The sequence below is a fragment of the Mustela putorius genome, unplaced genomic scaffold (assembly GCF_011764305.1).
Source record: "Mustela putorius furo isolate JIRA1106 unplaced genomic scaffold, ASM1176430v1.1 tig00001059_pilon_pilon_pilon, whole genome shotgun sequence".
Taxonomy (NCBI): domain Eukaryota; kingdom Metazoa; phylum Chordata; class Mammalia; order Carnivora; family Mustelidae; genus Mustela; species Mustela putorius.
In genome coordinates, this window is record NW_025421553.1 from 382,361 (window position 1) to 397,610 (window position 15,250).

A 15,250-nucleotide genomic window follows, 5' to 3' on the forward strand; every position below is an offset into this window, starting at 1 on the left:
CTTTCCACAGTTTGGCTGTTCTGGACACTGCTCCTATGAACACTGGGGTACATATGGCCCTTCTTTTCACTACATCTCTATCTTTGGGGCAAATAACCAGCAGGCCAATTGCTGGGTCATAGGGTTGTTTTTTTTTTTTTTTAATAAAATTAAATCACATATTTTTCCTATGATCCAGCAATTCCACACCTAAGTATTTAACTAAGACAAATGAACATTCGATCACAAAAAGACTTGAACAAGGGTATTTATAGCAGCTCTGCCATATCTCAAAACTGCAATGAATTTAGTTGCCCATCAATAGAACAAACTAAAAATAAACTATAAAATATTCATACAATGGAATACTTTTCAATGAGAAGAGGGAATGACCTGATGTTATGGGCTAAATTGTATCCTTCAAAAAAGATACCTTGAAGTCCTTCATACCTTAGAATTTCACATTTGGAAATGTAATCTTTATGGAGATAATTAAGTTAAAAACGAAGTTCTTGACAAATATGACAGGTGTCTTTGTAAAAGGGGGAAAATTTGGATCAAAGACAGAAACAGAAAGGGGGAAGATGGTATGAAGATTCAAAGGGAGAAGACAGTCATGTAACTATAGTTATGCATCTACAAGCCAAGGAATGCTATCGGTGGGTGACAGGCAAACTCCACCTGCTAGAGGAGGCAAGAAAGAGTCTGCCTTAGAGCGACCAGAGAGCATGGCCCTGCCCATGACTTGATTTCAGACTTCTGGTCTCCAGACACCACAAACATCCATTGTTTCAAGCCGCTCAGTCTCTGGTGTTTTTTTGCACCCACCCTTGGAAACTAATACAACTGCTAATACAATGAAATCTAAAAAGACAATACCTATAAATAGATAGCTGAATCTTAAAAACATCATATTGAGTAAAAATGCCTTACATGGAGGACACATAACTGTAGAATACACTTAATAGAAAGCTCTCGAACATGCAATTTTATGGTGGAAAAAAAACAAACAGTGCTTGTTTATGGGTGTGGAAGTTGGGATTGACTGGGAAAGGGCATGAAGAAAGTTCCTAGGGTGATGATAGTGTTCTGTATCTTGATAGGACATTGGTTAATACAAGTGTTTGCATTTATCAAAGTATAGCAATGAATATTAACAATTTATATGTTTCATTATATGTAAAGTGCACCTCCAACAAAATACACACTAGAAACAAATGCTGAACTCTAAGGGTGTATGTGCTGAGGTATTTAGAAGGAAGTGTACTGATGTCTGAAATTTAATTTGAAATGCATTAAAGAGTAAGATGGATTGAAGAAGGGGACAGAGAGGGTACATAAATATGTGACAATGTAAGGATAATGTAATAATAATGCTAGAATATAGTTGATGGATATATGAGTGTTCATTATAAAATTATTTTCATTCTTTTTTGTGTTTCAGTGTTTTCATAAAAAATGTTAGAGAAAAAAGAATGTAATTTGGCATTTACCAGCAAATTAGACATAGCTAAAGAGAGGTTTACTCATGCTGAAAAATTAAGAACTGAAAATAGAGAAAGATACATAAGTTATACTAGAATCAGTGCTAAAGGCTAGCATAAATATAATCGGAATTTTAGAAGGGAAGAGAGAGAGAAGGGGCCAGAAGCATTTTTTTTTTAATAACTCAGAATTGTTCCAAGCTGATGAAAGACTTCAAGCCACATATTCAGTTAATGCAGTGAGAAACAAACATTTCCTTTAAATACAAAGAAAAACACAGATCTTTGAAAAATGAAGACAGAAACTTCTGCAAGCATTCAGAGGAGCAGCTGTGGGACCGAGAAGTCACTTCTCAATGACATCTTTTAAGTGAGGCACATGAATAGAGCTAGCATTTCTTAGGCCAAACCCTTTATAAACATTATCCCATTTAATCCTCATATCTGCTGCCCTCCCAAAAAAACTCCAAAATGGGTTGAATTCATATCCCCATTTTCATAAAATGAAACTGAGGTTTGAAAAAGTGAGTGATGAACCCGAATGCCTACAGCCAACGTGGTAAAGATTTCAAGTTAGCTCTGACAACATCTAAACATGTTCATCGTAGGCATTATGCTTCCTTCTGTGTATTAAATGTTCTGCTTTTCTTTCTCCTATGCATCTGCCTAGGCTCTAGGTCTTGACATCCCTGATTTGGCCATCCCCCTGTTAAGTCTTATAGTAGTTATGACAATATGCTTGGGGTTTATATTAAAAAAGGAAAGAGAGAAAGAGAAACTGAATGTGGTTCAACACCAGTATCTAATATTGGATAATAAGGATACAGATCACATTACTCTATGGTACTGGAGCACTGACTGTAGAGAGAGTACATTTAATTGGCACCTTTTCTTTGAATACAGTCTATCGAGTCTCCATTTTGACACTATAGTAGATGACTGAAATGCTACCTTGTGTCTTGTTAACACCGGATTGTAAAGTGTATATTATTATAGAAAATTGACAAGGTGATGAGCTGTCACTTCAGCTGAGAGAATATCCTATTTTTAATGAATATTATTTCATAAGGAAATGTGCTGATGACAGCTTATTTCAGTGGAAACTGGTGATGCATAACCTTTTTGCTAGACAACATTAGATCAGTAAGGACTAAATCTAAAAAAAAAAAAAATACTACATGCTAAAAATGTGGGAGAAAATATTTTTTGAGAAATGAGTACCTAAGAGTGAGCAAAAATATGTTTAATGTACAGTGTCAGCATATATATTAGAGGAAATTTTATGGGGGGTATATTTTTACTGATAAGATAATAATTTATATCTGAATTATATTGTTATTATATTTTTCACTGAAGCCTGTGATAAGATGTAAGCCTATATCTTCAGAATAAATATGTCTATGTTTGTACATGCACAAATGCATGTGTGTATATACTGATAGGCACATAGGTCAAATTCCAAAGTCAATACCTACAGACATACATTCAATCTGGCTTGTAAGCACCAACCCTCTACTGATTACTGGAATTAGGAGAACCAAGGTCAAGTCTTGGTTCTATCACTTATAGTCTGTCATCTTGGGAAAGTCCCCTAATTGCTTACTTAAGATGATTTTACTTCTCAAGAAGGAGTAAATAATATTGCTCTGTATACTTCACAAAGTAGTCAGGAGGCATTTCAAAGACATAATATGCATGAAATGAACTTGAAAGTGCAAAAAGATACTACAATTAGGTATATACTTGTATACTGTTATGTAATATATATTAGATACAATTATGAATGTAAATACAAATATTGTGATATGGCCTGGGTTTCCTGGGAGTCACCAACAGAGGAGTTCAAATGAGGCCAAATGATTGTTAACAATAATAATCCGATTTCACCATTCTATTGCTCACATGCTAATGAAGCCACTTCAAAATCCCACCCAGCTTGTTCAGGAGACGGCGGAGCAGAGTTTGGGGAGCTTATGGAAGATCTTCTCATGTTCCAGGTTCTGCTCATTAATACTTGCCTGAAGCCACCTGCAGGGCCCATGCCACCTCTTCCCAGCCTTACCTGCCTGGAGTGACATCCACATCCAGGTGCCGTCCTTCCACACCTGCAAATTGGTAGATGTCCAAAGAGCCAGAGTGCTGTCACGCTCCTGCTCTGTTCACAAATTGAGTAGAAGCCCATCACACTGGCACCATGTCCAAGGCACTCTCTGTCACAGTGACAACAAGCTGTATTTCCAAGGACCCTCTCTTTCCTCCTGCCACCCTCTCTGCCCACAGGACCCTAGCAGGATCCAGGCTCACAGTCTAAAGCATTGGGCAGGCAGTGCTGTTTTTCCCATTCCTTCTAGCCTCTTCCTTTCCTTTCTCCCTATATATGAAAAACCCTTGTCTCATTTTCCTCTAACCAAAAATAATTTTTTTAATCACATCCTGTCAGGCATATTTCACCAGTTTCCCAGACTTGGCTAGAAATGTCTGCAATCTGGTTGGGAACAGTTAGCATTCCAGTTACTCATTGCTGTGTCACATACTACGCCAAAATTCGGTGGCCTCCAGCAAAAGAGAGGGTTTGTTGTTCACGATTCTGTAGGTTGGCTGGGTGGTTCTTTTGTTGGTCTTCCAGAACTTGCTCAGGGAGTGGAATTCACTCCCTGACAGTGGACTGGGGGTGGGTTCCGCTAAAACACTGGGAAGGCTGAGCCCTTCTTTCCACATGGTCTCTCATTGTTCAGGAGCCTGGGCTGGGATCCCGGTCATAGTAGCAAGTGCAGACCAAATAAAGACAGAAGCTGCCAGCTGCCTCTTAAAGCCCAGATTCTGCAAGGCATAGCACCATTTCCATAGCATTCTGTTGGTCAAAGTAAGTCATAAAGTAAGTCATACAGCCAGACCAAGTTCAAGGAGAAAGGGATTATACTTCTTGATGGAAAAGACATACAAATAGAGAGGATAGGATAGCTGCGGACTCATCTTTGGAGACAGCTACCGTTCAGCCTCTGGCCACAACAGCGCTTGTGCCTGGCACCTGCTAAATACTCTATCCCTCTCCCTCCCTCGACCCCCTGGTCTCATTCAGTTACAGTATCAGCTCCAAGTCACAATGCCATCATTAAATCTGTCCCAGATGAGGGCAAGTCTCCACAGATTCCATTACTCAGATGCGCCTGCTCGAGTGCAACTCTTCTTCACTTATGAACTAAAATGACCGGCTATCCTGCTTTCCCACCCTCGACACCCGTCCCCCAATCCCACCCCCACACCACACACACACACACACACACACACACACGCACAGATGCAGAATGCAGAATGCAGAATGCAATAGTGAGAGGTGGGGTAGGATCACCATAATAGACACTCATGCTCAAGGAGGGGGATAACGTAAGACACGTAGAGCCAATGCTCTAAAGCAATTGTGAAATCTGGTAAAGGACATATTTTTAGGGTCCCCTACTCCGGGAATAGGGAATGTTGATTAAGGACCAGCTCTGCCCTCTGGAAATAACTTCTTGATTCAGCATTCTCTTGTATTGGGCTCTTGGCTCTGCCCCTTGAGTCATGACTTGCTCTCAGCACAAATAAAGAAATAGCCACCATTTCACAATTAGGGTACCATTTTGGGTCTCTAACAATGCATTCTGCTTGCCAACGGCTGACCAGGACTTATTAAAAGTTCAAGAGGTGGTGTCTAACCTTTCCATTTGTGTAAACATATTCAACTGTGTGTGTGGCAATGCTTAAGTCATTTGTATAAACTCATCAGTGTAATTATATAATGAATACATGAATAATCTATATAATTTATGTACTAAATTAAGCTGTCTTCTACTGCAATTAAGCAGCAAAGAAATATTTCTTGTGACCTAAGGAATGCAATCATGTTTTAAGGTCTCTTAAATCTACTCTTTTCCTCAGTCCTAGAAAGGAAAGGAATGTAAGGTTTTATCCAGAGGCCAGGAGTGGAACTATGTGCTATCACTGATTTCCAGAAGTACATCAAAAGAAGAAAAGAGAAATAAATATTTGCTAGAATCTGTCTCTATTCCTGCATATCTGTGGTAGAGAAGTGAAACCTTCTAACTGGACACAGTCTAATACCCTTGGGGAGGAATACTAACAATATTTCTACTCTCTGGTTCTTCAGTGTTTCTTGGAAATTTCTCATGCAAGTTTTAGGTAGAAGTCCAGAATCTGAGAAACTCTGGTGCATATCTAAAATATTGCCACATACCCTTGTAGTAGACCTGGATTAATTGCTTGGCAACTGAATAGGATTCCAGTAATATAAATATTAAATGGAATATTATTGATCCTTTTCACCTCCCTTCCTATAATTGCTTAAATAACATGCATTCCCTTCTAGACTGACTTGAAAGGGCATATTGGAATATAAAGGTAGAAGGATTTCATTTTTCTTGGCATTTTTAGTCCTATCTAAATCACACAAGTCTTGGCAAAGAAAGGCTTAAAAATCTGTGGGAGTTTTTGGTACTGTCTGTCATCCTGGAAAATCATTAGTTTTTAATATTACATTTTTTTTCTTCAGTTTTATATATACTGTATTTCTCCTAGACACTATGCTAGGCATGTTGCACTAGTATTCCCCTTCATCCTTTTAGCATGCCTTCAACATTTTTATCATTCATAATTAAGCTCAGGGATGTTAGATATATCACAGAAGATCTTATGCCTGAATGTTCCCTATCTGCCACACTCCAAAGCCATAACCCTGTCCTACCTCTTCCTTACCTTACAGATCTGCTACTCCCTCCTACAGAATCTCGTAGAACTTTCCCAATGTCTAATAACTAAAACCGATGACTACAAAGTTTTTCCTGAATAAAATGGCAAGTTCTTATCTGAAATAACCAAAATTCAAGTAACTTGTAGGGGAAAGCTTACTGAAGGATAATGTATTATTTTAAGGGCATCCCTCAGAGTTATAATGATAAATGAAATTATATTACATTTCTCAGTAAAGAGGAAACTATGTTCTCCAAAGCACATAAAATTAGTTCCAAAATTAAAAATTCAGAAGTTAGACTTAAATGAATGCCATCAATTAATTTTTATAAAAGAACTGGAGCCATTTTTAAAAAGTTCAATTGTCTTCTAAATGAAAATTAGATAAATAACTTCATTTTATTGAGAAAAATTATTATGATCTGAAAGAGAGAACTAGCAGGGTTTTTGCCTTCAATTAAAAATATCAATCCTCCAGTGGAGTCCCCCAAATTATTCATCCACAAATGAGTACAACTCAAAGGAGGGTTTCACCTAGAGAGCAAAGGAGCAGAAGCCAACGGAGATGCTTCTTTTTATTTGTGATTCCATTTTCATCAGTGATAATGAGATTTCTTTTAAATACCCTTCTAATGGTGGAATAAATATTTAACTTGTTAAAAGCTCCAGGTACTGTCTTCTAAGTTGTATCCTATATCTGGAAGGGACCTTAACACAATGGACATATCTGACTAGCGACGCATAGAAACACAAATTTTCGGCCTTTAGACAGCGTTCCACATTTTCATTGTCTCCATTTTTCTCTGAAGTACATTTAAGGAAGGGGCGCCTTGGTGGCTCAGTTGGTTAAGTGTCTGACTCTTGATTTCAGCTCAGGTCATGATCTCAAGGTTGTGTGAGGTCGTGTACTCAGCAGGGAGGTCTGCTTGAGATTCTCTCTCCCTCTTCCTCTGCCCCTCCCCTTTCTTGCTCCTGTGCTCCCTTGTGCTCGCTCTGTCTCTGAATGAGTGGATGAATGAATGAAGCACATAAGAGGAAGAAAACAAGGTATTTCTGTGTCCCTGACCATCCTGTTTATTGACCCTGTTTTGTTTTTTTTTTTTTCAACACTAAGAAGGCATTTGTCTTCAGGGTATACTGAACTAATTTAAGGAACCAGAAATATCTATGAACTGTGTAGAAATTTCAGGATAGAGCTAAAAGAGACCAACCCAATTTTTATCATCTTCCCAACAGCACAAATGGCCTAAATTCCAAATATCATAATCTAACTGAAACAAGATGAAATGGACTATTTTTCTGTGCAGTACCACTGTTTCTTTTCTTTTTCTAAAGCATGGAAGCATTTGCTGAAATGTGATCTCTGTAATAACAAGCCACAAGGAAAAAAAAAAAAAAAAAGCAAGACACCCTTACACAGTGATGGTATACTATTACATGTAGCCTACCCACACAAATTGGTCCCAGCAGTTTTCTCTTTAATTCAGGATTTATGGAAACATCTGAGATTATAAAATTAACCAAACAAAAACAGATGCTATAATTGTGAGGGGCCCAATTCTTGGATGAATACCAGAGCTACATATTAGTATATGGAGTGGAAACATTTTAACTTAAGTTCTTATATATCAGTTTACAAGCTGATATGAATATTCCTCAGGAAAATGACTATCTTAAACAGATTGGAGAAATGAGATTATGTTCACATAAGTGGCCCATCTTCCTCGCTTTCTAAAGGAAGACAAGAGTTATTAAAATGATAATTTTCTCAAGTTTCTTAATTAATAATATAAAACGTCCCACCTATATTTATAATTATAAGGAAAGATTGGGAGAGAAGCACGTCTTCAAGGCAGCTTTCCAATTATGCTTGTGTATTACCCTGGGGTGATAAGTAAGAACCCCACTGTCATCCTGTTTGCTTATTTATTGCAGAAGAGCAATTTTGAGCAATATTTATCATCTGGTCAGAGGTAGTGTCAACCAAAAGGAAAAAGAACATATTTACATTTAAATAAGAGTAACTATTTAAAGGCAGTAGAAAATACCCTTCTGATCTAGGCTACACTTAGACATTGTCAAAGACATGGAAATTATCCTTAGGAAAAAGAGACATAAGAAATGAAGTGTGGTTGTAGCAATTGACTCCTTGTGGCTATGCCTTTGCCAAGCGTGTTCTTAAGGTAAAAATACGAAGGAAATTAGAGACTTAAGATCAATCAAAAATGTGTTCTTTTTAGGAATGAAGAGCCTTTAAGTGATCTAAGATGTTTTTTTCTGTAAAGTAGTGGGTTTCTTTGAATTCAAGAACACATGGCAAAACTATGGCTCTACGACTGGGAAAAAGAGCTTTATAAATACACTCAGAGAAATGTCAAGATAATACCTCCAAGGGACCTTGGCCAAGATTTGTTTATTGGATTTACACAATTGAACCAGTCACGATTAAACTGCCTCGGGGCAAAAGTTCAAAGGGATAACAATCAGAAAGCATAAAAACTAGAGCAACAACTGGCATATATTAAAATAAATAAGATGTCAACGTAAGGAGATGTGTCTTTCATTTCTTTATAGTTCTGCTTCTAGAAGAAGTCCCTAGAAAAGGATTGGACCAAACTATGGTGAACAAAAACAAAAAACAAACAAAAAGTCCCACAAACAAGGGCCTTCCATAGAAATTCAATTTATTCTTGAGTTCTTTATGGATGAAATGTAGTAAATGTTAGCTAGAGCTTTCCAGCTGATTTATATTTCTATGAAGTTGAGTCAGCAGTGTTCCCCCCAGTGTATTCCAGGGAACACAGAATTCATGGAATGTTAATAAGGATTACCTAACCCTTCTCCTGTGCTACCAAGGTGAGTCATCTAGGAAACATAGATTTAAATCTGGTTTACCAAATTGTCTGTTTTCCCAGAATCCAGGTTTCTCAAACTTATGGGACTTCAGAGTTCCTTTTTCTGAGACAAATCTTGCAGGAAGAGTGTTCTTCTGGAAAACAGTTTGGGGAACCCAAATCTAAGGTAACTAATATATAATTCTGTACATGGTTCTAGGTCCAAAGGTGAAGATAGCTGGGTGGTTGGTTCATTCTGACTCTAAGTCCCACCCAGCCCTATTTTTTTTTTTTTTCCAATAACAGGGGGCCTGTCTTCCCACATAAGAATTTAATCTTCTTCTCTATCAAATGGTGATCTGACTCTTCTTAAAGGAAGGTAAAAATGATTGATCAGAGCCTGCTTATTTTCTCTTACAAATACATTTGCATGCAAAATAATGGAAACTTTGGGGCACCTGGGTGGCTCAGTGGTTTATGCATCTGCCTTTAGCTCAGGTCGTGATCTTGGGGTCCTGCGATGGAGTCCTTCATCAGGCTCCCTGCTCAGCAGGGAACCTCTGCCTCTCTGCCTACTTGTGATCTCTGTCTGTCAAATAAATAAATAAAATCTTAAAAAAAAAAAAAAAGAAGAAGAAGAAAGGAAACTTACTTATTCAGATATTTTAGGCAAGTGAGTAAAAGCAATGCTTGGAAAACAAATGAAGGTATTTAAAGCATCTCCATACTGTTTTCCAGAGTGGCTGCACCAACTTGTATTCCCACCAACAGTGGAAGAGGGTTCCCTTTCTCCACATCCTCTCCAACACTTGTTGTTTGCTGTCTTGTCAATTTTGGCCATTCTAACTGGTGTAAGGTGGTATCTCAATGTGGTTTTGATCTGAATCTCCCTGATGGCTAATGATGATGAACATTTTTTCATGTGTCTATTAGCCCTTTGTATGTCTTCTTTAGTGTCTGTTCATGTCTTCTGAGGGGAGGAGAGTGGGGGGTTGGGTGAGCCTGGTGGTAGGTATTAAGAAGGGCACATATTGCAGGAGCACTGGGTGTGGTGCATAAACAATGAATTTTGGAACACTAGGGAAAAAAATAAAATTTAAAAAACAAAACAAAACGAAAAAACAAATGAAGGTACTTATAGGCATCTCAAGACCATATGCCACAGACAGTCATATCTGACAGTAACACAGCCCAATCTACCAAAAGCTTGGAAATCCCAAGCACTTGTTTCTCAAGTATCTGTATCTGAGCAATTCATTCCACAAGTCACTTGATAACAGAGTCACCAGGATGTGATGGCTTCAATGACACTGAATTGCTGGCCCTGGACTAGATGTTTCTACTAGAAAGGAAGCTGGCCCACATAATCTGGCTAAGGCTTAACCGATGGTGGATGACCTGAGGTTTGTCTTGGCATCCAAGTGTAGTCCACTCTCCACGCAGTGTTCACACAAGCTGTTAGCACCCCAACTCCATGAAGTAACAGTTCCTCAAGGTGCCCAGAAAGTCAATAATCAAAACTTCAGGCAGAAAGGCTGTGAGTATCTTGACTCATTTCCCAGTACGGGGCTGCTTCTTTCACTAAACTGTTACCGAGCAATGTTCTTCTATGTATTGGATAGAATAAAGAACAAGAATAATAAGGCCTCAGAATCATGGCCCTTGCATTTTAGTTGGGGGGTTGGCTGGGGAAGAGAGACAAGAAACAAACAAATAAGGAAATAAGAAGCAATGTTTAAGTACAACAAAGAAAATATAACTAAGTGACATAAAATATAGTGATGGGACTTAGGGCGCCTGGGTGGCTCAGTGGGTTAAGCCTCCACCTTCACCTCAGGTCATGATCTCAGGGTCCTGGGATCGAGCCCCACATCGGGCTCTCTGCTCAACGGGGAGCCTGTTCCCCAACTCTCTCTGTCTGCCTGCCTACTTGTGATCTCTCTGTGTATGTGTCAAATAAATAAATAAAATCTTTAAAATATATATATAGTGATGGGACTATTGGAACATTGTTCAGAGAGAGGACCCAGGTATCCAGAGGTAGAGTGACAGACGCAAGGCAGGATCCGAGAAGGCAGCTGAGACATTGGGACAAAGGTAGACATACAGGCAGGATCTCAGATATATGACCACAAGTGGGTGAGGGATTCAGGAAGTCAGGTACAAGAAGAATACCTCACAGAATGGGGGTGTGTACGGGTGCAACATGGCCACCACTCTGATCACCACTGAGCATGTGATGGTTCTCATTGTGAGTAAAAAATTTAAATGTCCACACTAGGACAACAAATGCTCTATAAAGAGTTAAAAGAGTGAGTCCAGTGTTCTTGCTCCAAAGGGTTACTGTTGGATTTTCTGTCCCAAATACTATAGATCTTACACCATGAGTAAAAATCTCTCTGCTTGGGTGCCTGGGTGGCTCAGTTGGTTAAGCAACTGCCTTCAGCTCAGGTCATGATCCTGGAGTCCTGCATCGGGCTCCCTGCTCAGTGGGGAGTCTGCTTCTCCTTCTGACCTCTCTCCTCTCATTCTCTCTCTCTCTCTCTCTCTCATTCTCTATTTCAAAACTTTTTTTTTTTTTTTTTAATCTCTCTACTGCTTGGGGAGATGCATGAAGAGCAGGAGCCAGCACCTTGCATTTTATAGTTATCAAAACAAGTGAAAGACCCAGATCTCATTTGCATATAATAGCAGTCAGAACTCCGCTGCGTTTTCCAACTGCAAATTCAATCCTGGCTCCACACACTTGAGTCATTTCCTGGGCCAGTGTGATGGTCACTTTGATGTGTCAACTCAGTGGGGCTAAAGGATACTCAGAGAGCCGGTAAAACATTTTTTCTGAATGTGTCTCTGAGGATAATTAACATTTAAACTGTAGACTGAACAAAGATCTGCCCTCAAAGCAGCATAGACTGGGATCATCCAATCCATTAAAGGCCCAAATAAAACAAAGAGGTGGAAGAAGGGTAAGTTTGCTTGTGTTGGGATAACCATCTTTCCCTACCCTCAGACAATGTTGCTCCTGCTTCCTAGACCTCTGGACTCAGACTGAGACTTAACACCATTGGCTCCCCTGCCTCTTAGGCCTTCAGGCTTCAACTAGAACCACACCACCGTTCCTGGTCCTGCAGCTTGACAACAAATTGTGAGACTTCTTGGCCTATGTACCCATATGAGCCACTCCTTCACTGTATATCTCTTTATATATATTCTTATATATCCTATGGGTTGTGTTTCCCTGGAGAATCCTAATACACCTTGTATAGGAAATAGCAATCCCCCACATCAGCCTCAGAGAACACTATATATGACAAGTTGGCTGGGCCTATATTTGACAGGATATGCATTTTCTTTTGATGCAAATCCCTTATCTTTCAATCTGGTTAAGTTGGCAGTCACTAGTAATATTTGCATATAAGCTCTAGACTTTGCATCTTTTATGAAAAACGGAAGGTCAAAAATAAATTTTCTGGGGCGCCTGGGTGGCTCAGTGGGTTAAAGCCTCTGCCTTTGGCTCAGGTCATGATCCCAGGGTCCTGGGATCGGGCCCCCCATCAGGCTCTCTGTTCAGCAGGGAGCCTGCCTCCTCCTCTCTCTCTCTCTCTGCTTGCCTCTCTGCCTACTTGTAATCTCTGTCTGTCAAATAAAATAAATAAAATCTTAAAAATAAATAAATAAATTTTCCACTTATAAAGGTTTCCTTTAAAAAAAAAAAATTTTCTTCATGGTCTCTTTGTTTCTCTGTCTGCCCATGTAACAAAATGTGGTTCTGAAAACTTTGGGCATCTTTCCTTAGAAACTGTTTTTAGGGTCAGTTTTTATCAATGTCCTAAAATGAAAGAAAGAGAGAGGGAGAGAGAGAGAGAAAGAGAGAGAGAGGTGAGAAATGAGGGAGAGGGACAGGGAGAAAAGCTATTTTTGGTTGAATTATAGGAAAAAAATAGAAACAGATTTGAAATCCACTTGCCCAAAAAAAAAAAAAAAACTTGACTGAGCTTAATGCTTTACATGAAGAATTAATGTTTTTGAATGTTAATATTTTCAAAATGTGCTCAAAACTTATTTTCTACTTTCAGCAACCCTAAGCAAAAAGCATTGCATTCTGTTACATTCTATAAAGGATAAAAAGATAAAACTTATTTCAGTTCTAGAAAGGCCCTTTATGTATGCTTTATAGGTTGTAAACCCTACAGTTCACACTTGGTGCTGCCAAAGGTTATAATGGGGGCACCTTTACCCTCTACACAATCTTCACTAATCCTAAAACCTTCGACATCAGTTAAGAGTCACATGTCTGCTGCACAAGTATAGTTTGTCCTCTCTTCCAGATTGCTAAATTTAGGGCTCTTCCTGCAGAAATCCTAGACCCTCCGTCAGATCTTGTGTTGGATCTTGTGCTGAGTGATGGAGGTAGAAAGATTGACCCCCTTCTGGAAGAAAGGGCATGAAGAGAATGAGGGAAAATTTCAGAGAGGAGCCATGATTGAACTTTGTTATTTGATGGCTCTATTCCATTTTCCCAACTGGGCGGAGGGCAGGCTGAATGGAGAGCCTGACGCAGCACAGGTCTGGATGGACACTGAAAAGTAAGGAGAACCATCAGGAAGGATCAGGAAGACCAGTGAGACTCCAGGTTTGGCCTGATTCTGGGAGAAGCCATTCACAGGAATGTGGTATGGAGTTGTGTTCCAGGGGACCCCCAAAAGGTCAGGGCACCTAGCCAGACAATAATAATGATTGCTCCCCTTGGAGTTTACATTTGAGAAAAACAGAATAAAAAGCTCTTTCTGAACAAGAAGGACTCTGTAAAGACTCCATAATGGCAAAGTGCCCTCCAGCTTGTATAGAGTGGTGAGTGCTTTCTGACTTGGCTATTTTTCTTGGGGGGCTATTCACAGACACTTGGGCATATGTGTCTTTTTCCATGGCTTCATTTGTCTCTCCCTTTCTCCTGTAATAGGCCTGTCTCCAGTTCCCACTTCTACTGCTGTCAGAAAAATGTCTCCCCATGCTGGGTGTGCAGTTCCCTTCCTGTAGCTTTTTCCATCTCTGCTAGTCCATCTTATTTAATTTCAAGCTCTCTACAGACCTTCCCTTCTTCCGTCATAGATCTTACTTGGAAGAATCTATTGTGTTTTTTAGGTTCTCTCCTCCACCCTTCCCCGACCACTGCTCTGACATCTCATTTCTTCCACTGCTCTGCAATGTATGTCCTTCGCTTTTATTTAACACTCCAGAAAGGGTGAAGTGGGAAAGAGTGAGCTTATAAATTACAGCAAGAACCAATCTCTCTACTACTAAAATGGTGTTCTACTGATTTAATTTGTCAATACATTGTTTAGTACCTCACAAAATCGGACATGCACAATTGGTAGTAAAAATTGACCACGGTGGGAGACATAAATTCCCTCTGATTGCAGGTCCAAGAAGTGGAAATCCATACGCTGGAGTGAAGAAGTATTGATGGCGCTGCATTAGCTTAAGGGCTTAAAATCATATAACTGACATTGCACGGAAGTGTTGGGTCCCAGCTCCCCAGGTGTACTTCGGAGGACCCAGCAGTGTGACTGGAAAGAGACACAAAGCCTTCAAATACTCCTCCATATCTCCTTGTCTTCATGAGCATCTATTGAGTAGCACACAAGTGTGGGAGAGATCCAGACACTCACAAGGACAATATAAACTGGAAGTATCATGACGTCACAGGCTCCAGGACTTCTGACCCAAAGTGTCACAAAGACGTAGATGTTCTCCCCAGGAGTTGCTGAGGAGATGGGTTTGTTGGAAGCCCCTCACTGAAGCCATAGTCTTCTCAAGAGGCAAATGTGGGTCTTTCAAATATGACATCTTTTACCTAGCTTTTTCAGATAGTGAATGCCTTTACCATAAAAAGGAATCAGTGAGGAGCTCTGAAATGTTAGGATCACAATAATTACTACAGCTATAATCTTTTTTAATTTATTTTTTATTTATTTTTAACATAATAGTATTCATTGTTTTTGCACCACACCCAGTGCTCCATGCAATCCATGCCCTTTCTAATACCCACCACCTGGTTCCCCAACCTCCCACCCACCCGCCACTTCAAACCCCTCAGATTGTTCTTCAGAGTCCATAGTCTCTCATGGTGCACCTCCCCTTCCAATTTCCCCCAACTCCCTTCTCCTCTCTAACTCCCCATGTCCTCCATGCTATTTGTTATGCTCC